Below are 26,283 nucleotides of genomic sequence, written 5' to 3'. Positions count from 1 at the left end.
CGGGCACGCGCAAGCGCGCGCGCCTGAGAGGTGCTCCCAGTCCCGCCCAGCACCTGCGCACAGGCTCCCGCCTCCGCCCTTCACGGGGTGGGGGTGGGGAGGACCTGAGCGCGCCTCGCCGAACAGCCTGAGAAGCGCGTGCGCGTGTCGGCGCGCGCAGGACCAGAGGCGGCGGGCGAGGCGGTGCCGGCGCCCCAAAAGCGCTTCCCTCCTTGGGGTGCCGCGGGCGCGCATGTAACAGGCAGGCAAGCAAGCGCGCTCCCGCTCGGGTGGAGAAGGGAAGAGACAGCTGAGTGACCGAGGCAGCCGAAGACGCCGCCGCCGCTGCTCGCCCCCGGTGGAGGGAAGGACGGCGAGACAGACAGCGCCGGGCAGGCGCTCGTTCTCCACTGCGGGATGCGGTGAGGGCGGCCGAGAAGGCTCCCCAGCCTGTTCCTGGCAGCAGCCCTCCTCTTCCGAAGGGGAGAAGGACGGAAGGAAGAGGCTGAAGCCGCCGCGCCCTGCGGGGAGCCCGGCGCCGGGCCAGGTGAGGCTGGCGAGGGGAGGGGGGGCGCAATGTCTCTGGGGAGGCGGCGGCGGTGGGGGTTGGGCCGCGGCGACCGGGTCGGGGGGCGCGCTCGACGCCGCCCCTCCTCCGCCGCGCACACGCGCCCCGCCCGGGCGGCGAGGGCCCCTGCGGGCGGAGGCGGCGCCAGCGGAGGAGCCGCGACCCCCAGCAGCCGCGGCCGCCTGTCAACTGTTGCTCGCCCCCCGCTCGCCTTTGACGGGCACCATGAAGGTGGGGGCGGGGAGTGAGGGGTCGGCTGCGGCTTTGGGCCCAGGTCTGGTAGTCCGAGGAAGGGTTCAAGTGGGCAGGAGAAGGAAGGGGCCAGGCCCTGCTGGCGGCGCCCTCTCGCTTTCTCCCCCTCTCCCCATAACCCGATTGCCACGTCCTTGTGTGAAGAAGGGTTGGGCTGGGGTGTTGATGGGTGGTGGTGATGGGCTGGATTGCCAGGGGAAGAATGTATAGGTAATTACAGCGGAGAGAAACTGATCTGTGGGGGGCTGAAGTTGGTAAGTCGATTGATTTTGTGTATGCATGTGTGTGTGTGTGTGGGGGGGGGGTCGGCTTAGAAATAATGATGGGGGGGGGCAATTTTCCTGAAACAATATATACGTCAAAGAGTTAGTGCAGCTCAGTCTGGGTAGCAGAATGGATTCGTTTGGGTTCTGCAACTAATTTCTTGGATTGACTATTGAGCATGGGAATGGTGAGAGAGATGCTATATACAAATATGCTACTGCCTTCACACTTCAGTACTTTAAAACATTTTGCACTCTTATAGTGGTAATGTACAAGGTAGGAATGGCCTACAGTGCATTATTTACAACTTGTGTAAATTGGTGGTGGGAGTTCCCGTGATGTACCAGTGAAGCTCTCAGAATATTTAGCAGCTTTGTGTGGAGATCAGATGAAATCTGGACATGAAGATGGTGAGAGGGCTTTGTAATGAAGCAGATGATAGAGGCATAGGACCAAATCAAGGTTGTGTGTGTGTGTGTGTGTGAGAGAGAGAGAGAGAGAGAGTGAGTGAGGGGGGTTGGCCTTTGGGCAGGATGGGAGTGAATTGTTGAATGTCTCTTACTGTCTGGGGATTTGCCCTTTATAACTTGCTTATGTTGGGGTGTCAGGTAGGCAGGGTCTTAAACCTTATCCATATTTATAGGTCTGGAGTGTGTTAAAAATTATAGGTACCCCCATTGCTGTTTGAAGGAAAGGAGAAGTCTCTTCTTAGCACTGCTGGTGAGAAACAGAAATTCATTTGAACTATTTTGAATTCAAATATTACTTTACGTGCTTCCTTTATACTCCATTCACAACATTCTGCAGTTCTCCATTTTATCCTCCTGACATCTCTGTGGAGTTGGTGAGGCTGAGAGTGTGTGACTACCTCAAGGTCACCCAGTGAGCAGAATTAGTGGCAGAATGGAGATTCAAAGCAGAGTCTCCCAAAACCTTGTCCAGTGCTCTAGCCATTACACCAGTTACTAATTTTCTTATATACACTGGCTGAAAGTTGTGGGCTTTCATGAGGGCTTACCAGAAAAGCCCCTCCATCTGTGTTACTCACATTGTCAAGAAAGTCATTGAATAAATCTCGTTGATGTGGACTGCACTGTATATAATTTCTGTATGTGTGAGTTATGTGGATTTGAGTAGCTTCTGTCTTATAGCAACACTATGGATTAACGACTCCCAGAATGTCCTATCATTAACAGCCTTGCTCACATCTTGCAAATGAGAGGTTGTGACTTCCTTTATTGAGTCAAACCATCTCATTTTGGGTCTTCTTTTCCTCCTGCCTTCCACCTTTCCTAGCATTATTGTCCTTTCCCATGAGTCTTGTCTTTTCTTCATGTGACCAAGGTATGATAGCTTTAGTTCCATAATTTTAGCTTTTAAGGAGAATTCCGGCTTGATTTGATCTAGAACCCACTTATTTGTCTTTTTGGCGGTCCATAGTATTCATAAAACTCTCCTCCAGCTCTACATTTCAAACGAATTGGCTTTCTTCATCGTCCACCTTTCACATCTATACATAATAATGGGGAATACCATAGACGGAATTATCTTGATCCTCAGTGACATAAGTGATCTTTAAGGATCTTTTCTAGTTCTTTCATAGCTGCCCTCCCAAGTCTCAGTTTCCTTCTGATTTCTTGGTTGCAGTCTCCTTTTCCATTAAAATAGATAATCTTTAGCAATTTCAGTTTCTTCATTGTCAACCTTAAAATTGTGTAATTCCTCTGTAGTTGTTACTTTTGTCTTCTTGATGTTCAGCTGTAATCCTGCTTTGGTACTTTCTCCCTTAATCTTGATCGGTAGTTGTTTCAAGTTTTCAATTATTTCAGCCAGTAATGTGGTGTCTTCTGCATATCTCAAATTGTTGATGTTCCTTCCACCAATTTTCTCTCCACCTTCATCTACATCTAATCCATCTTTCCTTATGCATAGAGTTTGAACAAACAGCAATAATATATATCCGTTGGATACCTTTGCCTGTTGGAAACCATTCTGTTTTCCATGTCTTGTCTCAACAGTAGCCTCTTGTCTGAACTACAGGTTGCACATCAAAACAAACAGGTGTTGTGGCACGCACAGAAGGCTTTGTTGTAAAATTTTGAACATAATTTTGCTTGCATGGGAAATGAATGCGATGGTCTGCTTGTTGCTGACTCTTTGATGTTATTTTTTAAAAATTGGAATGTAGTTTGAAGGCACATATGAAATAGACTGTTTCCAGTCTATGGGCCATTGTTTCCTCTTCTTCATTTTATTCCCACAACATATAGGTTGAACAGACGGGAAGATAATACACATCCTTGTCTGACATCTTTGCCAGCTGAAAGCCATTCTATTTCCTCATATTCTGTTTTAAACAGTAGCCTCTTGTACAGAGTACAGGTTGCACATCAACACGATTGTATATTATGGCATACCCATTTCTTTTAAAACCATCCATAGCTTTTCATCATCCACATAGTTGAAAGCTTTGCTGTAATCTATAATAATAATAATAATAATAATAATAATAATAATAATAATAATAATAGATTTATATACTGCCCTTCAGGACAACTTAATGCCCACTCAGCGGTTTACAAAGTATGTTATTATTATCCTCACGACAATCACCCTGTGAGGTGGGTGGGGCTGAGAGAGCTCTGAAAGCTGTGACACAGCTGGCTTCAAGTGGAGGAGTGGGGAATCAAACCCAGTTCACCAGATCAGAGTCCCATGCTCTTAACCACTACACCAAACTGGCTCTCAATCTAAAACACAGGCTGATTTTCTTCTGACGATCTCTGGTGTACTCTATTAACCATTGTAAATTTGCAATATGATTTCTAGTGCCTCTTCATTTTCTGAACCCAGCTTGAGCATCTGACATTTCTTGTTCCATATACAGTCAGAGTCTTTGTTGTACAAACTTGAGCATTACTTTGTTTATATGGGAAATTAATGTGATGGTCCAAAGATTCTGCAGTCTTTAGCATCTCCTTTTTTGGAATTGGAATGTAGATTGAGCGTTTCCAGTTATGTGAGCTGTTGATTTGTTTTCCACATTTGTTGACATATTCTTGTTAAGATTTTGATAGACTCAGTTTCTGTAGCTTGAAATAGCCCTATTGATATCCCATCTACTCCAGGTAATTTGTATCTCCCAATTGCTTTGAGTGCAGCTTTCACTTCACTTTCTAAAACTAGTGGTTCTTCAAGTGATTCTTATTTGAAGGAATCTGTCATCCTTCATCTCCTGTATAGTTCTTCCCTGTATTGTTTCCATATTTTCAGGATAAAATCCTGACCAGATACTGTATTTCCTTGTTGATCTTCCAGCACTCCTATGTGTAGTTTGAATTTTCCTTTGATTTTCTGGATCTTCTGAACAAAGCTGTCATTCTTCCTTTTTTGTTGTTCTCTTTTATTTCTTTGCACTGGCTACTATAAAAGTTCTTTTTGTCTCTGCATGGAAGTAACTGAAAACCTGCATTTAGCATTCTGATTCTGTTTCCATCAACTTTTTCCTTACGTTTCTCATCTGTTTTTAGCAATTTTAAGAGTTTCATCTGTCATCTGTCTAGGCTTTTCCTTTCTGTTGGCTACAGGAATAGTCTTTGCACATGCATCCTTAATAATGTCTGATTTAGCCTACAGCTCTTCTGGTTCCTGATCAATTAAACAGTAATGCAATTGTTTTCTTTACATGATCTTTAAATTCTTCAGGATTTTTATATAGATTATATTTTGGCACTGTGATTCTTTTAGTATCTTTCTTCCGCTTTATTCTAATTTTTGATGTTAACAGTTGGTGATCTGTACTAGTATAAGCTCCTGGTCTTGTTTTGACAGAAAGAATAGAGCTTCTAATTCTGTTTATGTAATCTATTTGATTCCTGTATTGGCATTTGGTGATTTCCAAGTATACAATTGTTTGGTTGCCTGAGGCATGTGTTTGCAATGAATGAAGTGTTGGCTTCACAAAATTCTGAGTCACTCTCCTCCTTTATTTCATAATCCTCGTCCAGACATTCCAACAGTGTTTGATTCTGCTTTGTCTCCTACTTTTGCATTCCAGTCACCTATGATTAGCAGTGCGTCTTGTTTAGGTGTATGATCAATTTCTTCCAGAACACTTGGATAAAAGCTTTCAATTTCTTCCTCTTCAGCATCTGCGCTTGATGTTATGTTGGCAGCTCTTCCATGAAATCCAATTAATATTATTGGTCAGACTTTGCATTATAGCTTCTGATTGGTTGAGCTATGTCTGACCTCACTATAAAAGCAACACCATTTCTTCCAAGTTTATTTCCACAGTTGAACACTTGTAATTTTCTTACTGAAAATGTCCTAATCCAGTTCATTTTAGTTCTCTCACACCCAGGATTATAATGTTTAAATGTTCCATTTCTCATTTGATTTCAAGGTTACCTGGATTCATATGTCTTACATTCCATGTTCCTATTGTATGTGTTATACAATTCTGGGCTTTCCTTTTGCATCTGTTCACATCAGCAACAGGATGTCCTTTCAGCTTTAATGCATCTTTACCTGTCTTGCTTTAATGTAATTCCTAGTAATTTTAATAGTTTATAGAAGCTAGTACAGTTGTATAATATTTCTGGTATGAAATCAAGATCAGTATGAGGGATAGTTGTGTTTGTACGGAGCCTGATCAATTAACTTGTAATGAATAAAGAGAAAAAGTTACTTCATCGATTTATTCTGCTTATATGATCATAGGCCTTAAGCATAGTTAAACATGATTAAAATCAAATACAATACAATCACCAAATAGCAATACATTAAAAATGCAAGATCTACAGAGTAAAAAGTGAATCATAAGTAGTAGTACTTTTCAAAATAGATAAAAAATAAACCCATATAGTTAAGATGTAGCATTTAGATATTTAACAAAATCAAAAACTTTGCAGAATCCAAGTCCAAATGACAACAGAGAATCTCTCCTAAAAACTAGTATAAAGGTAATTTTGGTGTTAAAAAAGTTACTTTATAGTAGTACCTGTGTGTGAATGTATTTAATTTTAAATTGCTTGGGATCAGCAGTTTCTTCAGAAAGCAAAATCAACCAACCCTCCTTAATTAAAGATGATCTGTATCACATATTAAAAGAATAATACATTATTTGGAACTGAGGGTGAGTAGTATAGTAACCAAGTTTGCAGATGATACCCAGTTATTTAGGATGGTGAAACCCAAGGTGAATTGTAAGAGTTACAGGAAGATCTCTCTAAATTGGGTGAATGGACAACAACATGACAAATGGGGTTGAGTGTGGGTAAGTGTAAGGTGATGCATACTGGAACACAAAATCTAAATTCAGGTATATGCTAATGTGATCTGACCTTGCTGAGACTGAGAAGGAAAGAGACCTTGGAGCAGAAGTGGAAAGCTTGATGAAAATGGTGTTCCAGTGTGCAGCAGTGGTGAAAAAGGCAACTCCATGCTAGGAATTACTTGGAAAGGGATTGAAAACAAAATGGACAATGTTATAATGCCCTTGTATACTGCTATGATGCAGACTGTATGCAGTTCTGATTGCCTTATCTCAGAAAAGATGATTAGGCTGTTAGAACACTTTTCCTATGAGAAAAGGCTACATGGTCTGGGGCTTTTCAATCTAGAAAAAAGTTGGCAACGGGGAGACATATTGGAGGTATATAAAATTGTGCATGGAGTGGAAAAAGTGGATTAGAGGTGTTCTTTGTCCCTCTTGCATAATACTAGAACTTGGGGGCGCTCAATGAAATTGTTGGCAAATAGGTTCAGGACAGACAAAAGGACATCTTTTTTTAACAAGCAATTAAAGTGTGGAATTCATTGCCAGTGGAGGTAATGACAGCTATAGCATAGATGGCTTTAAAAGGAGGTTAAGCATTCATGGAAGTGAGGTCCACCAAATGGCTGCTAGCCATGGTAACTGAACAGTGAGGCAGCAAACCTGTGAATGGGAGTCAGTAACAGGTAGTAACAGTGGAGTCAGCAACAGTGGAGGGCCTTGCCTTTTCTGTCCTATTTGTTTGGTCCTCCAGGGCAACTGGTTGGCCACTGTGTGAAACTTGCTGGACTAGGTGGACCACTGGTCTAATCCAGCAATCTCTACTTAATGTTCTGGTTTTCTCAAAGGCTACTAGGCTATTTGTCCATGGGTGTTTTGTTCCACCTCAGCTTCTTTATAGCAGTTCCCTTTTTTTGGATGCATCCACAGGACATTATTTTCTCTTGTCCTGTTTCTGTGTTTCCTCCACCTTCCTGTGATTTTTTCCAGAATTGGTTTAATATGATCTTTTGTGCGATTTTTGTGGGGAGAGTGCTTTTGGGCATTGTGTGGTTCAGAAGGTATGCATTTTTTCTCTTCCTACCTGCATTGGCACCATTTTTCTTACCTCACTCTCCATGACAACCATTTCTCCCATCTACGGGCTATATTGCTATAACATTATAATGATGTATGTTTTTTGTGTGTGTGTATCTGTAAAGTTCTGTCAAGTTATAGTGACCCCTGTAAAGTTCTGTCAACTTACAGTGACCCCTGCCTGGGTTTTCAAAGGAAGAGACTGACAGAGGTAGTTTGCCATTGCCTGCCTTTGCACAGTGACCTTGGTCTTCCTTGGTGGTTTCTCATCCAAGTACTAACCATTACTGACCTTACTTCCAAGATCTGATAAGATCAGGCTAGCCTCAGCTGTCTAGGGTGTATTTTAACAACAACGTACTAGTTCCCAGCTTGCAGTAAAAAAAACACAAGTGCATAACTCCTTTGATTTCAGAATTATATGGGACATATCTCCTGCACATATTTCTTTATTGTTTCAAAAGGACTGGAGACCTGCTTTTTTTAAAAAAATGAAATCTGGGAGCTAGTACATTATTGTAGTGGATTGTTATAATGTTGTAATGCCCCACACAAAAAGAGGAGCTGGTGAGAGGGAGGCTCATGGCTGAGAGGCCTGGTGAAGCTCTCAGCCTGGCCACAGTGCCTGGAGGTCCTAGCTTCCTCAGCAAAGCTGTGGGATGGCCAGTTGGCCAGAAGGAAGAGTCACCACCACAGCATCAAAGCTGTGAGTCTGACAGAAAATAGATCAGGGGAGTGAAAAAGAGAGAGTTGAGGGAGAGGGGTGGAAGTGAAGGGATAAGGATGGGAGGAAGCAAGTAGGCAGAGTGTTGAGGGTGGGGGCATTGAGGGGGTCAGTGGAACAGTACAGAGGGGGTGGGATGGGAGAGAGGGGACACACAGGGGATATGTTGCCCATTTGTAGTATTTCTATACTCTAGTTCTCACACTTTGCATCCAAGCCCTACCTTGAACCTCAAAGCTGTCTCTCATTGGTGGTAGCCAAATTACGTATGGGCATTAGCACCTCCTTTTAAGGAAAAACAGTTGCTATTGGATGCATGTGTGTTGTCGTTCTTGAGCCATAATGCAGTAGAAATGTTTTTCTGGCTGTTTTCTGAAGAGTGGTCAGGCCTGATTTTGATATAGGCACACCCTTAAATTCTAGGCAGCTTTCCCATATCAGATCATTAATCTCCTGGCAAAAGGTACACGACACGTTTTTGGTTGTTTTGTTTATAGTTCATTCACAAGTATAAATATTACTAGAGAACCTAGCCTCCATTTTATCTTTATTAAAACATATTTATTATCACTTTTAACATAGACTAACTGAAAATAGTATGACAATACTGTCTGTAGATTTTCCGTAGATAATTAAAGGAGTGCCATTATTTGAGCCCATTAATTACTTCTTACCAAAGGAAAGCAGGTAAGGCAGGAACATCTTCAGAGAATATGTTCCAGATAAATTCATTTTCCTATATTTATAGGTTTTTAAAATCATCTTACACCAATAGCTATCTGTGTCACAACTCTCACATTCTTTGCCAATTACTTATCTTATAACTTCAAACTGTACAAAGTTATCTATACTCAAATATATTTTCAAAATATATAAAACTACATTACTGGCTACTTTTTATCATAACGAAGAATATAAAATATAGCAGTTACAAGTAGGGTTTTCAATTCGGGTATATGATAGCTGAAAAACCCCCAAAACAACCTGTTTCGGGTTGTTTCGGGTTCTCCCAAAACGTTTCAGAAAACCCGAAACAGAAAAATTAACACAACTCACTTAACATCAGAGAATCACAAAAACACAATTCCTGTCAAAAACACTTTATTTCTTGAACAGTTTTAGGTTACACAGCAGGGGGGGCACACCAAAGGGCATTCCAGCATTCCACCTCACAAAAATAACACAACTCACTTAACATCAGAGAATCACAAAAACACAATTCCTGTCAAAAACACTTTATTTCTTGAACAGCTTTAGGTTACACAGCAGGGGGGCACACCAAAGGGCATGGCAGCAGTATCTTACACAAAAATAACACAACTCACTTCACATTAAAGAATCACCCCCCAAAAAATGCTGTCAAAAGCACTTTATTTCTTTAACTGCTTTAGGTTACACAGTAGGAAGGCACAACAGGGCATGAAAGCAGTGTACTACACAAAAATAACACAACTCACTTCACATCAGAGAATCACCCAAACACAATTGCTGTCAAAAACGGTGAAGTAGGTTGTATTATTTTGTGTAGTACACTGCTATCATGTTGTTGTGCCTTGTTGTGCCCTCCTACTGTGTAACCTAAAGCAGTTAAAGAAATAAAGTGTTTTTGACAGGAATTGTGCTTTTGTGATTCTCTGATGTTAAGTGAGTTGTGTTAATTTTTCTGTGTGGGGGACTGCTGGTGTAATGTGTCATAATGCTTTGCCTATATGTACTTTGAAAGGGAGAAAATATTTTTTAAAAAACTTTATTTTGTGTTGTTCGTGTTTTATTCTTTGTTGTGCAGTTGGTTCCCATCATAGGGAACAATGGGGAGGCTGGCCAGCCTCCTCTGTAGGTGGTGGGGGTGTCAGGGGGTGGTTGTATGTGTGTCAGGTCAGGTGCTCTTTCCCAGAGACAAGTTGGCACTCAGAAGTTTGCCCACCATTGTGGCACCCCTGGGCTGTGCGGAATTGCCCAGGGAAAGAGAGTTTAGAAGTTACCAGCATAGGGAACAAAAGGGGAGGGCTGGCCAGCCTGTTCCTGGGTTTATGGGTGTAGGGCTGCTGGGGGTGGATTTGGGTCTGTGAGGGGCTAATGTGGGGATTTGGGTCTGTGTGTGGCAGCTGGGGGGGAATTGGGTTTGTGTGGGGCTGTAGGGGGTGGACTTTGGGGGCTGAGAGCACCTACTTGGGGAGGCCATGAAATGCCCCCCCCAAGTGGGAGCTGGCTGATCCTTGGTGGGGGGTGGGAGTAGAGGTGGGAGAAGGGCCCCTGAGGGTTGGGGGCATTTTGCATGCAAAATGCCACCCCTGGCAAGACAAGCCTCCCCCAGCTGTAAGTAGTAGAGAAAAGAGCTCCTACTTGGGGAGGCTATGAAATGCCCCCCCAAGTGGGAGCAGGCTGTGCCTTGGTGGGGGGTGGGAGGAAAGGTGGGAGAAGGGCCCCTGAGTGTTGGGGGGCATTTTGCATGCAAAATGCCACCCCTGGCAAGACAAGCCTGCCTCTTCATTTTTTCCCCATAGGAAATAATGAAGAAGATTAGCAGCAGCAAGCTAAAAATATGTTCACGTTTCCCTTTTTTAGGCGAGGATAGGGGGACCTGGTTTGGGGGGCCATAACATGTCCCCCCAATGTCCAATTGGTCTGAAACTTGGGGGGTTGTTAGAGAGGAGTTAGAGGAAGGTCCCCACCAATTTTGGCTTGATTCGGTGGGAAAATGCCTCCCCCAGGTGTCCGGGAAGACGGAGGCATTTTCCCATTGAAAACCCCGAAACAACCGGAAACAACCGAAACAATACCAAACTGCTAGCCGTTTCGGATTTAGCTGTTGCCGAAACAGATTCTCGTTTCGGGTATACCCGAAACGAGAATCCCGAAACAGTGTGCCTTTGCACACCCCTAGTTACAAGTTTTTCATACAGATGACTTGTCTGTCAGACCCCAACCAATTTACTCCATCTTTGAACTTTATCTTCATTTTTATACTTCATTTCCTTAGTTCAGCTTTCTTGCCATTCTTAGTTGCTTCTTGTGCCTAGGCCCAAACACATTTATTATCCATTGATACTATACTATTTTTTAATCTACTGAAGGCCATATTGTTCTGTTACTCCTTTGTTCCCTGTGTCTCTTCAAGGCTCTTTAATTCTGGGTTGCTGCTCCTTATTTGCCCCATTTAGCTGAGAGAGTAGGCCAGTCTTGTTTCTGGCCTGCAGAAGCATCTTCAAAGACCCCCAACTGATCCCCTGTGTCTCTGGCTGTATATTCCATGGTGAATCACCAGTGCAATAATTTTCCCCCTGTCCGTGTTCTAGTTATAATTAGTTTTGATAACTTTAGCAATTTCCTCCTTGAATTTTTACTTCTCTTTCAGTTACATTTGTTTTTCTTCTCACTTATTTTGTTGGGTAAGATTTTTAGGTTTTAAAACAAACTTCCTTACATGCTTTTTGGTTCTGCTTATTTAATAATCCCTGCATCTTTTTGGTCTCAGTTGCCTTTCCTTAGTGATCTGTGGAATATACATGATTTTAGCTTCAGTTATAGTGGTCTTAAAATGATATTTCAAGATGAGATTTTGTTCTATTCAGTAATATAGATTTTTTGGGGGAAATATGAATCAAGACGTTTTCAGAATGCCCGAAATACAGCGTGATTTATTTTAGGATATTATTTTGACATATTTAGTAAACAAAAGTAGCTAGGGTTTGCTTCTCCCTGCTGGGGGTAGGGGATACCCCAGCTTCTGCCTCCCCACCTCAACTCACCTGGCTGGTGGGGAGAAGTTACCTGGGCAAAGATGTGCTGGAAAGTAACATCATTTTCTGACATGATATAGAAACTACAAGCTGCGCTGAGGAATGATTCAAGGACAGAGTTAAACTCTAAATAGTCAGTAAACATTTACTTTAAAAAAGTGGGGAACCAAAACAAAAGGCTTAAAGGCTTCAGCAAGCATTAGATAATTCAAGCAGTTGCTTAGAATTGGTCCTCCTCTATGTCAATTTATTGGACTTACAAAAGGGGCAGTTTCAGGAGTGTTTAGGAAGTCAGGAACCCTGTCCATAGGATTGTATCTTATTTATTTATTTACATTATTAATAGTTCACCTTTCTCACTAAGATTCAAGGAGGATTATACAGTGTGAGTACATAAAGCAAATTTGAAAAGATTTTAAACTAACAAATCCCACATAGAGTTGAAGAGATTCTAAAGCAGAGCATAAGCAATTCTAAGGCTGACATATTAAACAACATAGAAACTATCCAGAAGGATCTCACTTATAGTAAGAGACAGTCCATAGTACTAAAGTCTATAGTTTGTCCCTTTACTTATGCACCTCTTTTGAGACCACTTCTTTACAGCACAGCCCTCCTATCTGAGTAAAAAGCTCTCTTGAATTATTCAGTTTTGCATAGTTTTTGAAAAGCCAAGAGTGGGAGCTTTCATGACCTCTTCAGGTAAGGCTGTTCCATGAGACAGTGGCCACCACAGAGAATGCACATGTACAGGCAGCTCTTGATTTTGCCAGTGTGCAAGGTGGCACCTACAGAAGGCCCTGTTCAGATGAGCGAAGCTGCCATGGTGGAACATAGGGAGAGAGGTGGTTCATAGATAAGATGGGCCAAGGCCTTGACACGTTTTATATGTGATAGCCAATACCTTGAATCAAGCCTGGTAGCTGATAGATAGCCAACAGAGTGACTGCAGAGTGAGAGTTGATATTTATGGTCCTCCTAGTTCCCATTTTGCACTAACTGGAGTCCCCAGGTGAACTTAGAAGGAAGATCTATGTGCAGGGGATTACAGTAGTCAAGTCTCGTTGTTAACATGGCATGAATCTAGGTGGCCAGATTGGCCATGTCAAAGTAGAGGGCCATCTTACAGGCTAGACTGAGTTTGTAGAAAGTGGTGTTTTGTGTGTATATATGTGTGTGTTTTTTTTGCAGCTGCCCTAACTTGGTTTTCTAGCAGTAGTACTGGATCCAGTATAACCCCCTAGGCTCTGAACGGAGTCTGCAAGAGTCTGATAGATTCCATCAAAAGAGTGGAGTATGATGCCCTTCAAAATCTCTGCCTTCCCAACCAGTATCACTTTAGTCTTGTCTGGGTCCAATTTCAATTTGTTCATTTTTCAGTCGTTTGACCACAGCTGCCAGCAGTGACCCAAGATCTCTACTGCATCCCATGGTGATTAAGATATAGACCTAGGTGTCATCTGTATATTGATGGCATCCAGTTCCATATCTATGAATGAGTTCTCCTAAAGGATTTACGTAGACGTTAAAAAACATGGAGGAGATAAGATTGCCATCTTGACTGTTAAAATAATGTAAGGATCACATAAACGAACCCTTAAGATCTGTCATAAATCAGTCATTAACTCAGGTTACCTTCCCTTGGCCTCTCAAACAGGCTGTTACCTGCTTGCTAATTTTTAAAAAATCCCTAGACAAACATGATGTGGTCAGTTATCCTCCAGTCTACCCTTTCTGGGCAAATTGATTGAGAGAGTAATAGCTGACCAACTCCAGGTTGTCTTGGTAACTCTGGTGCTTTGGACTCTTCAGTCTGGATTCAGGCCAGGCTATGGAACAGAGATGGCTCTGGTAGCTTTAATTGATGATCTCTGCCTGAATGTAGACAAAGGCCATGCTTCTTTGTTGCTCCTCCTGGATCTATCTGCAGCCTGTGATACAGTAGACCATGCTATCTTGCTGAGCTGTTTGGAGGCAGAAATGGGTATAGAGGGATGAGTGTTGGGCTGGTTTAAATTGTTTCTCATGAAATAGACTCAAAAGATTGCTGTTGGAGACCAGCTATCTCTAGAGTGGGAATTATATACAAAGGCATAGTTAAAACTTAAAAGAAACTTACCCTTTTTATTGTGGGGGAAAATGACAGGGAGGGGACGCTGAAATGCTACACTTGAATCTGTTTCAGGGCTGGTGGTTAACTTGCAAAACAAAACAGAAAGCCTAACATTTATCCAGCATGAACTTTTGTGAGTCATCCTTGAAAGTCCTGGATGGTGAGCACAGTTCCTGATCAGTAGGTTTGTGTACTCAAGATGGCAATCTTATGCACAGTTCTAGAGGAATAAGCCCCTACGACGTGTGGGATTTACTTCTGAGTAAATGTTCATAGGATCAGATTGGTCCTGTGCTCCAGCTTGGTGTTGAGCAAATTGGTCTCTTGTGCCTTTGAGGCAAATGCCATCAGCAAAAAGGGAGAACTCAGCCATCGTGAATAAAGTTGTAAAACTGTAAGTTGTCAGGAGGAGTCAACGTGTGATCAGAGTGACCTGGCACCTGGGGTTTGCTGAGCCCTGTCACTGAAAAGGTATATAGCATGAGGAAGTCTGACTACTTTTTTTCAGTTTTTCCAATGGAAAAATTGAGAAATTTGGGAGGTGTACTGAAAATAGAAAGTTCCTATTTCCTCTTTTTGACTGAGAAAAAAACTTGTCTTAAAAGCATTTCGCTCATTCCAAATCTGTAATTTGAACAAGTGCAAGGACTTTAATTAAAAATTGGGAAATTTTGAACAGTGCTAAATAAACTGTTTTTCTTCTTTTGCTTTTGGAATGAGTGAAATGAAAGACAAACTTTTATTCGAAAGCCATAGTAGGAAAATATTTATGTATAAGCCTCTGTAGCAGTAGGTAATGATAGAGTTGCCAGGTCCATGCTGGGAAATTCCTGGAGATTTGGGAGGTGGAGCCTGGGGAGGGCAGGAATTAGGAATGGGAGGGACCTCAGATGGAGATAATGTCATAGATTCCACCTTTTGAAGGCAGCAATTTTCTCCGGGGTAACTGATTTCTGTCGCCAGGAGATCAATTGTAATTCTGTGAGATTGTCGACCACCACCTGGAGGTTGGCAACTGTAGGTAATGATAATTCCTATGCAATACACAAAGCATTTTCAAGAATTGTTTTTGTTTAAATGTAAATAATTTTGCCAACAATTTAGCAACAATTAATATAATTATTATGTTTAACAATATTAAAGAGGTCAGTGTTTTCAATGTTACCAAGTTTAACTTCATATATGCTGGTAGTTCTACCCGTTGTGACTGAATGAGTTTTTGTCCTAATAATACACTTTCTTTTGTTTTCTACCTTCAATTGTTACTTTTTCCTACCTCTCAGATTGCAAAAATTAAGATACGTGTGCCATGGCAGCATAAGGTGCAGCACTTTGCAACTCTTTCTCAAGCATCTGGTATACTTGCAACTTTTCTTATAGAAAATGAAGACATTTGTGCTTCCAAAAATATTCCAAATAGCAAAGTATTATATTGCTAAGTAAGTTAATTTTAAGTTGTTAAATCAGTAAAAGAAGTTTAAATTTGATAAGAAAGTAAGTATTGCGTATATGTTTCAGTTATTCCTGGAATGTCAGGTCCCCCCACCCTCAGTCCCCGGCTTTGGAACTCCAAGGTTCAGCAGACTGTGTGAAGAATCTAAGGGTTATATTTGACCCATCATTATTGCTGGAGAAGCAAGTTAATTCAGCTGCAGAAAATGCTTCCCTCCATCTTCCTTTAGCTTGGAAGGAGGCTCTGACCTTGACCTGATCTGCTCTGCAGCTTTGCTCATCTGTGCAAAACCTTCTTAAAGTGCCAACCTGAAAATGGGTAAGATCAACAGTTGCCTGAAACTGAGCATTCTTTGTTGTGGCTCCCACCTGGTAGAATGACTTGCCTGATGAGATCAGGAAGGCTTCAGAACCTCTATTGTTTCACAGAATTGTTTAGGAGGGTGTTCTTTCATCAAGAGAATAAGGTTGTAGTTTAATGCCTGTTAACATTTTAGTCAGTTCTTAATGCATAATGTATTGTATTATACTATTTTTAGTTTTTTAATTTCTCTTGAGTCGCAGCAAGAAAGGCAGATTATAAACAAAATAAGCAAGCAGGCAAATGTGTTTGTACATGTATGTGCTCTCTATAGCACAAATCCTGGGGATAATCACCTGTAGAACGTTAATTACAACTTTGAAGCTCCCAAGTCTTGCCTGTTAGTATATTGGCTATAGCATCCATTTATAATAATTTTATGAAACAATCTTTGGAAGTGGAAAGGTTTCTGCGCTTCCAACTCGCATCTCTGTTTCTGCTCCATATATCCTTATCCAAATCTCTTATGGATGTAGTAGAGGTCCTGACTCCTGAATCACTGCCTGGCTGCTGTGGTTAATTGACTATGAGTGAATAAAGTGAACCTAAGCCCTGGAAAAACAGAGGTAATGCTGATTGGGAAGCCAGAGATCTTCAAGGATGTTGTGCTCCTCACTTTTGATGGGGTTCAGTTGACCCTTGTGACTCGGTTAAGAGCTGGGGATCATACTGGATCCATGTTTCTGCTGGAGAAGCAAATAAATGCAGCTGCAAAAAACACTTTCTTCCAGCTCAGTCGAGCCCAGAATATGGCCTCTACCTTGATAAGGACAATCTGGCTTCCTGGATACACACCATGGTAACATGCATATTATTCCCATTCTGCCGTCACTCCAGCTTATTGGCTGTAGGCAGTACAACGGTATATAATTCATACTATCTGTTGCTGTAGGTAGGTTTTTGCTATGTGATTTTTGCATAATTTAATGTGTCATGTTAATACTTACACTTTGCCACTGTTTTTGATCATTGGTTGGTTCCAGATTTCTTCAAGTCAAATCTTATTGCATTGTCTGTTGGATGTCGCTTCCTTTTGATTATAATATTGTATTCTGTGTAATCCATCTGGAGTCCCTGAAAGAAAGGAGGGCTATAAGTAATGTCAATAAAGCAGTCCTGAGTTGGAGCCAAAGAACTGCTGATGCAGCTCCATCACAGAAGACCTTATGTAGCCCTCCACACCACTTGAAATGTTGCCAGGGAGGGTGGCTTCTCTCCTCTGGACTAGTTCAGGGGGGAAATCTGCATAACACACCAATTTTCCTTCATGAAAGGAATTGCCTTCTGTTGTGCAAGAGGTACTCTGTATCCATCCCTTTGTTTTTAATTTTTCCTGTCCATTTCTCTTACAGTCCATTTGTCAACTTGTTTCAGACAAAGAGGAGGAGGACTGGGATAGAGAGGGCTTTAATTAGAAAATGCAAATTACATGGGTACTTAATTTGCCTTCAAAAGTTTAATATACATCCTAGCATAAAAACAAGTAAGCCTATTTTGGTCAGGTGTGTTGAAGACAGGTGAGGAAAAGTTCTGATTGGGCATTATTGTACAGCTTTATAAGCTTCTCACTAAATTATTTACATAAATGTTTTTCTGGAATTTAAAGTTTGGTATAGATCGATTGTTACTGTTCCCTGGCCTTTTTGGTTCACTTGATTATAAAGATTTTTTTTCTGTTAAGCATAATGCAAGTTCTCATGTACGGTTACTGGAAGAGTTTAGCCTTCAGAAGTTTTTTTTTCCCTGTTGTATATTCCTATAAAATCTGGCATGGTGTCACCAGTGGTGAAACGCATATGAAGCAGTGGTGAGAGTGGCAAAGAAATGTTTTTTCTCTGCAACCATTGCATCAGCAAGTTCACGACCGTCCCAACTGTTTAAGGATATCTCAACACCTTCTAACTCCTAAATCTGAACTATTACTGTCTCAGGAACAGACAATTAGCTGTGACACCTTTGCAAAGTTCTTTGCTTGACAAAATATCACGAATACGTGCTGATTTGGATGTTGGCTGTAATTTAGGTGAGGTGGAAGAAATGCCTAATACACTATCTGGTCTGCTTATGGACCATTTTGACGTAGTTACAGTGATACATATGGGCAGGATCCTGGCACTGTGCTCTGGATCCTTGCCCAGGCTGATTACTAAAATCTTGTAAATACCGTAAGTGAGCCCTTGATGTCTCAGTTACTGACTCAAGCCCCTCCCCCCAGTAATTAAAAAAACATCCCCAGACAAACCAGATGTGGCCTGTTATCACCTAATCTCTAATTTGCCCTTTCTAAGCAGAGTGATTAAGAGAGCAATAACAGTTCAACTCCTGTTTCCTTGGATAACTCTTGTGCTCTACACCAATTTCAGTCTGGTTTCAGGCTGGACTATGGCATTGAGATGATTTTAGCGGCTTTAGTTGATGACCTCCATCTGAATGTAGAAAAAGGGCCATGCTTCTTTGTTGCTCCTCCTAGATCTTTCTGCAGCCTTTGACACAGTAGATCATGTCATCCTGTAGAGGCATTTGGAGGCAGAAATTAGGATGTGCTTTGGACTGGTTTAAATAATTCCTCATGGAACAGAATCAAAAGGTTGCTGTTGGAGATCAGTTATCTTTAGAGTGGGAGTTACCTTGCGGGGTTCCACAGGGCAGAGTCTTATGCCTCATGTTATTCAACCTGTATTCAACCTCAGCTTTTAGGAGAAATCTTTTGTAGCTGTGGAATTGGATGTCATCAATATGTGGATAACAGCTTTATATCCAAATCCCCCTGGTGACACAGTAGATGGTTTAAATTGCTGCCTGGCAGGTGTGGTCAGTTGACTGAAAGCAAACAAACTGAAACTGAACCCAGACAAAATAGAAATGATGCTGGTTGAGAAGGACATCGAAGAACATTGTGCTCTCCACTTTCTATGGGGTTCAGCTGATCTTTGTAGCTGTGCTACTATTGGAGAAGAAAGTTAATGTAGTTGCAATAATTGTCTTCCAGAAAATCAGTCTAGCTCAGAATATGGCCCCTTACACAGCCGATCTGGATTCATGCCACATTAACATCAAGACTAGACTACTGTAATGCATTCTACAAAGGTCTCCCCCAAAGTCAACTTGGAGACATTATTATCAGGAGCTAGGTGAAGCATGCATATTACTCTTACTCTACAGTCACTCTATTGACTTATCCATCAGTTATTAGACTCAGTTCAAAGTTTTGGCTATAACATACAAAGCCCTTCATGACCTTGGAATCTCATGTTTGCAAGACCTCCTCTTCCCCATGTTTCACCACAACAGCTTTGCTTATCTGAATGGGACCTTCTGCAGGTGCCACCCTGCAAATGGGCAAAACAAACAGCTGCTTGTTTATGCACTTTCTCTGTGGTGGCTCCCATCTTATGGAACAGCCTGGCTGAAGAGGTCAGGAAAGCTCTCTCTTATTGGTAGCACGTAATCCAGTGCAATGCCTTTCCCCTGTCTCTCTCCAGTTTCCCTCCCTCTAGCCTCCAGATACTGAAACATTGGTCTTCTGTTAGTCACTTGTGGTTTCATCATCTCTCATTGCCTAATTCAATGTACGAAGTTTGGGAAATACCCTATCGTATTGCTTATTGAGTGTCCCAGCTGTTGATCATATTGAACTACACTGTGTAATTCACCTTAAGTCTCAGTGAGAAAGGCGGACTATAAATAATTTGAAAAAATAAACAAATGACATTCGATTCTTTCTAGTAAGAGATTGTCTTGCTTGCAGAAGGCTAAGAGTTGTGCTTTTGATTTTACGTGACAAATTTTGTCTTTTAAATGGCCACGTAGCATTTTGGAACTTGCTTCTAATGCTTTGACTTTTCAGATGTCACAGAGACACCAATGTTTTTGTGGCTGCCTTAGATGTGGGCTAGTGTTGGGCTTGTGCATCCATTGCCTCCTTCCCTTGTCTGTCAAGGGGTGCTAAGATTGATGGTGGGTGTCTGATTGCAGGTATTTTAACAGATTGAGGATTTGTTTCATTCCTGGTAAATGGCGTTGCTAAACTTGGTTTAATCTATCTTTAATCTTGGCCTGTCAAGAGAGGGGAAGGAGTAGAGCAGTATACCAGCTTTCTACCCATCACAAGTTATTTGTGATGTTTGAGTGCAACCTGTGAAAACACAAATTTGTGTGTGTTTATGAGTGACTTTTTAATCCTGCAGTGTGGGAATGAAAGATGTATGCATGCTCATTGTTCTGAGTGAGAATTTTGAGTATTCATCTTGAATTTAGGATACATTTTTGAGTACTTGGTAGTGGGTGGTTTGCCATCTTTCTGTCTTCACCCGTAGATAATAGTCTCCTCCTTTAGTTATTTTTCTGTATGGACAAAATGAGACCTCTGCTTTTTTTGTATCCTTTCCCCTTCTACTTGTAGCTTTCAGGTTGCAAAAACATTTTTTTCCTCCTTCAACCGCCACCCTCTTTGCCTGTCCTGCCTTTTCTTCTTTGCGGGAATTCTGTTACCAGAATGGGTCTCCTTGTGAGTACGGGGAATTAGCAAACAAGGAGAAAATTTGCGAGAGGTTGTAATAATTGAGATTCTCCACCAATTTTTACCATCTCTCTCCGAGGAAACTAATGAGATGGGTGTTTTCCAAAACAAAGAATACATTTATTTAAAAGGAAAAACTCGCACAAACAAGAAGCAAATAAACAATTTTCACAAGCATGCAAGTGTCCTAGGAAAAGCAGTTGGAAAATGAGGAATGGTTGTAATTTTTGGGTAATAGTTACCTATCAGAGGAGTAGAGAGGTCCACAGAGAAAGAAGGCTTCAAATGGCTTGTGTTTTTGATCAGGAGGCTCAGAGGGATTCTGAGGGCACAGTGCTTAGATCCAAATAAGCATGCTTGGCACTGTACAATTTGGCCAGGGCAGAGCCAGAGTAATTATAGGGCAAAATGGACCCTGAGGTTGGAGAGTGACTTCAGCCTGTGAAACAAAGACCTTAATGGGTTGTCTCCTGGGAAGGACAAAAGGGTTCAAGTAACTTTGATTGGCAAGCTGGTGTGGGATAAAAGAGAGAGAGTGGCTGTTTCCGATGCCTTACAAAGAAACCTTGGTTTTAACTGAGAACCAAGCTACAAGTGACGCCTTACACAGGTTGAACACTTGTCAGCTTCCCTCAAGTTTTGATGGGAAATGTAGGCATCCTGGTTTTACAGCTTGGCTCTCCATTACAGCTGCAAGACCAGGATACCTACATTTCCCATCAAAACTTGAGGGAAGCTGACAAGTGCCCAACCTGTGTCAGGCGTCACTTGTAGCTTGGCTCTAAGTGTTTTCGGAGCTGGCTGATGAATTTAGAGTTTTGATTAAATGTTTCCAAGGAGAACTTAAACTTATCAGAGCTGATTGATGGCCCTTAATTGCTGGATAGGATTTTTAACTGGAGTTGTAATCAATGGGGAGAAAGCAGAACATTTTTGAAAAATCTGCTCAGCCAATCAGGAGCCCTGCTGCACAAAAGCTCCACCTGGCCCCACCCACCTACTCATGTGGTGGGCATCAGGATAGGTGTCGGCAGGTGGCATGGTCCTGCAGGCACCATGTTGGAGACACCTGCCTTTGGCATTCTCACTAATGACTGGCTCCTCGACTTCATGCTGCTTGATAACAGAGAGAAGATCAGAAGAGTAGCTGTGTTGTAGATAAGAAGAGTCATTTTGGGAACCCTGATGCTCTTGACTCATTCAAGGATTGATACTTGTGGCCATAGATAGGAATGGTTGTGTTGGCCAGATCACACAACACTCCCATATTCTGCAGTGGGCCATTACTCTCTCAGAATGAGACAGCTTTCAGCAGCCAGGTTGGAGTCAGGATGTGTATACAAGTTTGATGCAGCATGGCAGTCAGTGTTCTCATTCCTGTCAGAAGGGAAACACTTCTGGATTCAGGACAAGTTTACCATCACCACAGAAGCTTTTTGGCTTGGGAGCAATCAGTCTGCTGAGACAGCTGCAAGGAACCTGGTTGGAGGTGAAAGAAGTACTTGGTATTAGCTTGCTGGATGGAACAGGGGGTCATTCAGCTAGATGTGAATCATCTTCAATCTTTCTTGACATAGTACTCCTTGTACTTTCTGATGTCAAAGTAACTTGTCTCCATTTTGGACAACATCAGGTAAATCTATTCACCTCCTCACAGAATACACACTACCTAGATTTCTTCTCCGAGTTTAGTTGCTAGAAAGCTGAACAAATGGAAGGTCTTTCAGCACTGTGGCCTTCTTTGTTCCTGTATGAATTTCTTACTTTCCTCAGTATTCCCAAGATGCTCAGCAAGCTCAGGTAGGAGTATTCATTGATGTTCCACATCACTTCAAAGTGACCAAGGGCAATCTTGCTTTTGTACCCTAATGGAACTGTCAGTTCAACTACTGGGCCAGTTCCTGTCTCTGAGAAGATGCTAACGGATCAAATCTCTCATCCAAATTTGGACTGGCTTCACGAAGTCATATAGTAATTGAGTGGCAGACATTATTGCCTCTAACAAACCACAATCCACATAATACCCTTTTATTATTAGGCTTAAACAGTATGGAAACTTTTGAGTTCTCCAGAACTTTTCTCAGGCTGTATGTTACAAAATAGAAAAGGAGGTGAGAGGGAAAAAAGAAATGTTTCAGGCCATGACTTTAAAGACCTTTTCTCACCAGCATCTCTCTGCTCAATGCTGGTGAACAAGTAGGTATATATTGGTGGCTTTAGTGTCAGGTTGCAACCACTAGCATTAAGCAAAGAGCTGCTGGTGGAAAAGAGTCCTTAAAATCATGGCCTGAAACATCTCTCTTCCCTTTATTTTGTAACATCCATGCTGGAGAGTTTTGGAGAATTTGAAAGCTTGCACACACTTTTGTGTCATTGTATACGGTCCTAATAAAAGGTATTACATGGACTGTATATTGATATTAGGACCAGTAGGGCTGTACACAATTTTTGTAAGCTTTATTACAACGGGTTTTCATCAGATGTCACACCTGTGAAAGAAACCTTCCACTGCTAGGCAGTATTTGGAAAGTGTTCTTTAGTTAGAATATCCTTCCTTCTGCACTAACAGTCTCAGTGACTCTTCCACAGATACTCCCCTCCCCCTACAATTAGGCTTTTGCAGGTCCTATGACATATACAGGTCCTGCTTTAGTTCTGCCAACAGCTTATCATGTTCCCATTAGTAAACGTCCTGATAAGTGTTTTCTTTGTGGGGCTTCTATATCTTCTCCAGTATTATTATGGGAAGCATCTCTGAAACAACTCACCCTTAAAGTAGATAGACTATTAAGAATATGGTTTCAACTGCCAACTTTGCCATTGACATCACCAATATATGCCTATTATTGTAATAAATAAAACTGAGTATGTTAATTATGAATATATGATGGATAAAAAGGGAATAAAAACATGGCAAGAAATTCAAGCTCAAGGAAAGAATGTTTCATGGCTGATGTATTATCAAATGGTGTCTAAACTGAAAGAACAATTATCTGAAGAAGGTGGCCAGTTAAGAGAGAAAACAGTGTTTGAACAACTAATTACTGGAGACTCAAAACACCTATTAGGAAAAGTATATAAAATCTTATTGAAATATAATACAGAATCAGATCAAGTTAAAAAAAGTATGACAAAATGGATGCAAAACTTTGGAGAAAATAAATCTATGAACCAGTGGAATAAATTTATGGAATGAATGAAATCTATTTATTATTTATTTATTTTATTTTATCACATTTCTAGACCGCCGTCCCCATCAGACAGGCTCAGGGCAGTTTAACAACAGTTTAAAACAATAAGACATTTTAAAAACATTAAAACATATCATAAACAATTAAAATTGGTGGGTATAAAATATTAAAATACAGCATTTTCCTGCATGGGTGGTGGAAGGTCTTCGGTGGTATGGCCAGCGAGAGGACAGCCTAGCCCCCACCAAATGCCTGGTGGAACATCTCCGTCTTGCAGGCCTGGTGGAAAGATAACAAATCCTGCCGGACCCTAGTTTCCTTAGACAGAGAGTTCCACCAGGTTGGAGCCAGGACCAAAAAGGCCCTGGCTCTGGTAGAGGCCAGGTGGACCTCCCTGGGGCCAGGGACCATCAGCAAGTGCTTAGTGGCTGATTGAAGCAACCTCCGGGGAACATATGGGGAGAGGTGGTCCTGAAGGTATACTGGTCCCAGTCTGCATAGGGCTTTATAGGTCAGCACCAAAACCTTGAACTGGACCCGGTACTCCACCGGTAACCAGTGCAGCTGACAGAGGATAGGTGTTATATGAGCCATGATTGGTGCTCTGGCAACCACCCGTGCAGCTGCATTCTGAACCAGCTGCAGTTTCCGGATCAAGCCCAAGGGAAGCTCTGCGTAGAGCGAGTTGCAGTAGTCTAATCTGGACTACTAACAGATTGTCAAATGTTAAGGAAGAATTGTTATAAAATGTTTTTTAGATGGTATATTACTCCTAAGGACATTGCAAAAAGCTAATAAAGGTTATAGTGGAAAGTGTTGGAAATGTCAACACACAGATGCAACATTCTATCATATGTGGTGGACATGCAAGACGGTGAGAAAATACTGGATAAAAATACAGAAAGAGATGCAAAAGATATTAAAGAGTTGCTTTGTGTTGCGCCCCAAAAATATGTTCAATATTTTACCAAGGAATATTACAAAAACATAGTGAACTTTTTAAATAAATGGTGACAGCGGCAAGAAGCAACAAAATAGAAGGCAGAATCCTTCCGGATTTGACAGAATGGCCGAATAAACTATATGAATATGTGTCAGTGGCAAAATTAATATCTTATATGCACAACAGACCAATCCTGGAATTTCAGAAAAAATGGAAAGTTTTTTTGATTATATAGGTAAAAATGAATAAACTAAGAACAGTGATCAGCCAAGTGGATTAGTTATCAAATTTATAATATAATATAATATAATATAATATAATATAATATAATATAATATAATATAATATAATATAATATAATATAATATAATATAATATAATATAATATAATATAATATAATATAATATAATATAATATAATATAATATAATATGTAAGGAGATGGAGGGGAGAAATATTTTGTAGTTCATATATTCTGTTATTTATAGTTACCTTTGATTTGTCTGCCTGGCATCTCCTAGAACCTGTGCTTATTTATAATAAGTCTTACCCTATGGAACGGATGATCTGAGTAGGTGAGAGGATCCTTTTTAGAGAATCAGATGTAATTTCTGGTCTTCAAATTAGCACAAGAAAGAAAAAAAAGCAGATGAACCATGCTTTTTGACCATTCATTTTACTTGTTGCTAGTATGTGTTGTTTGCTCACTATTCATGCTGAAAATGTATTGGACAGAAGATTATGGCTTAGTGTAGACAGCTAGATTTAAACTTTGATATTAAGGCAGGGCCAGATCGATGGGGGGGCAGGGGGGGTAGTCTGCCCCTGGCGCTGTCAAAGAGGGGGTGCCGGGCGCAGCTGGGGCCGGACTTGGGTTACCCTGGGTACCGGCAACCCTAGATCCAGCCCTGTATTAAGGGTCTGTTTTGAGGCTTATTTCAAAAGATGGTGAATATTGAAGTTCTTAGAAAATAGAGCCTGAATAAACATGCCTCTTTAAAAAAGGCAAAAATTTGCCATCCTTTGAAACCTTCCTTTTATTTGTAGAACAGTATACTGTATAGTATTAGGTCTTGACTTGCTCTTTCTTCGTACAAATAGTATGGCAAATTTCTTTTGGATTTCTGCTCTGCTGTATCTAAGGGTAGCATGGCACTCTGTATATTATTTAGTTTTTTCTGATTTTCAAGCCTTGATACATTTTTGGGGGGATCTAGGATTCAGCCCTTGATTTTTTTTTTGAACAGTCCATTTGACATCGCCAGGCCCTACTTCACATAGTTTTGATAACCATAACAGTGTTTTTTATAGAGTCAAGAGTCAACTTTCATGGTGAAAATTGGTTTGGAGGAAAGTGTACTTCATCTCTGCGAAGTCTGGGTCTGGCTTTCTCAAAATCTGAAACTCGCAGTCAAATCAGATTTGGCATGCACCTGTCTGAAACTGGACAGATTTATTTCCTTTAATAAGCTGCCCAGTGAACAAAATGAATGTATTTACTCTAAGGACTTATCCAGGAAATGAAATGAATTTATTTACTTTAAGGAGACAAGGAAAAGCCAGAAACATTGAGAATGTATGTTTCCTGCAAGTAGGTCTTTGGCCAGATTTCTTCCTCCCAAGATGATGAGCATAATTGTTTGGCAAAGATTCATATCCAGGTTTGCTTGACAGGTGGATATGGATGGGGGATGGCTTAACATCAAAGGACAATCCAGCTGGTATGGTGGGTAAGCCATTCGGCTGTTTTCATGACTTCCATTCCATGTGTGCATCATCCTCACCTTCCGTCTCCTGCATGCCAGCCAAGCTTAGAGCTGCC

General features: G+C 41.3%; 1 protein-coding gene across 1 annotated transcript in view; it reads left to right on the top strand.

The window, feature by feature from the left end:
• Positions 1 to 472: 472 nt before the first annotated feature.
• TANC2 (tetratricopeptide repeat, ankyrin repeat and coiled-coil containing 2) overlaps positions 473 to 26,283 on the top strand; it is a 246,001-nt gene continuing 220,190 nt past the window's right edge. The window contains exon 1 of the mRNA XM_054995523.1: positions 473 to 526. The gene's annotated coding sequence lies outside the window, so the exon portion shown is untranslated. The remainder of the gene's footprint in view (positions 527 to 26,283) is intronic.

The sequence above is a fragment of the Eublepharis macularius genome, chromosome 12 (genome assembly GCF_028583425.1).
Source record: "Eublepharis macularius isolate TG4126 chromosome 12, MPM_Emac_v1.0, whole genome shotgun sequence".
Lineage (NCBI taxonomy): Eukaryota > Metazoa > Chordata > Lepidosauria > Squamata > Eublepharidae > Eublepharis > Eublepharis macularius.
The sequence above is the reverse complement of the archived record's forward strand: the minus strand, read 5'-3'. Positions and strand labels throughout refer to the sequence as shown.